This window comes from Octodon degus, unplaced genomic scaffold, assembly GCF_000260255.1.
Source record: "Octodon degus isolate 3935 unplaced genomic scaffold, OctDeg1.0 scaffold00018, whole genome shotgun sequence".
NCBI lineage: Eukaryota > Metazoa > Chordata > Mammalia > Rodentia > Octodontidae > Octodon > Octodon degus.
This window is the reverse complement of record NW_004524594.1, coordinates 24,063,108-24,064,567: the sequence shown is the minus strand read 5'-3', so window position 1 is coordinate 24,064,567 and position 1,460 is coordinate 24,063,108.

The following is a 1,460-nucleotide window of genomic DNA, read 5'->3' as shown; positions in this document are numbered from 1 at the left end:
TCGGCAGAAATTCCTACTCGCCGGGAGGGGTGGGGCAGGTTCGGCGGAGTGGTGGGGGGCGGCCCGAGGGTGTGGGAGAGGGTCCGGCCAACGCTGCGCCTGGGCTGGGACTGGTCCCGCTGGCACAGGGTAGCGGGAAGCTCTCCACACACTCACCAGACCTGGGCTAGGACTGGGTCTGGGGGTTCCCAGAACTCGGCAGAAATTCCTACTGGGCGGGAGGGGTGGGGCAGGTACAGGAGTGGTAGGGGGTGGCCCAAGGGGGTGGGAATGGGTCCGGCCCACGCTGCACCTTGGCCGGGACTGGTCCCGGCGGCGCAGGGTAGCAGGAAGCTCTCCACACACTCCCAGCCTTCAAATTTTTGAAAAACATCTACATGTACATTCTGAAATGTATATGCTACCAAATATTTTTATTTGTCCTACCCATGTAGATGGATTATCAACCAGAAAGTAGTGTTTCATTGTTCTTTAACAAATACTGTGAAAATCACTTTATATCACTTCAGAAGGCAACAAAACAGCCACGTTGCTATCAATATTTGAAGATGAGCTGAACAGGATTTTTTAAAAATATTTTTTGTTCAGAGACTACAGTGTCTCATTACACAGACTGGACTCTTAATGATTCTCCTATATACAGCCTCCCAAGTGCTGGGATTATAGGCATGCACCACCACCCTCAGTCTCAGTCCAATCTCAGCGTGCACCAGGTGTGGGCCTGGCATGGCATGCCAGAGAACAAACCCTAATCCTTGTGCCTGCCTAAGTAGGTGCTTTAGTCTGCTGAGCTATTTGGCTGACCCTGAACATGAATGTTGAATTAAAAAGAAAATGGAAAAACCTAAATCCACCTAATCTTTTTTTACTTCTATCATTAATAAAAATAAAATTGAACATCACTAGGCATTATGATGCTATCTTTTATAGTTTCATGTAACATTGTCTTAGTCCATTTGTGCTGCTATAAAAAAATCTGAGGTTGAGTAATTTATAAATAACAGAAATTTATGTCTCATACTTATGGAGGTTGGGAAGTCCATGATAAAGCAACTTGGTGCCATGGATGTGTCCTCTCCTGGAGAGAGACAGGGAATGGCAAAGAATACTTCGCCAGCCCTTTCCTAAGGCATTAATCTGATTTATGAGCTCTGAGCCACCATTGTCACCTCCCAGTGTCCGACCTCTTAAAACTTTTCTTTGCACCTTTTTTTATTGAGAAATAAATATGAATGAGACAGTTTCAAAGCTGATTAATAGGACAGTTTCTATAATCAATACATTGTACATTGTTATCTTCTTAGTGGTTATCCCTAGTACAAGAAGCAGACAGGATATTCTGTCCAAACACTGTTAGTACACCTCCTTCTACTCATTGAATTAAGCAAAAGTATCTGTATATCTATCCTAACTATTTTGTATATATAAATACAAAATGATCTTTCCTTTGTATCTCTTTT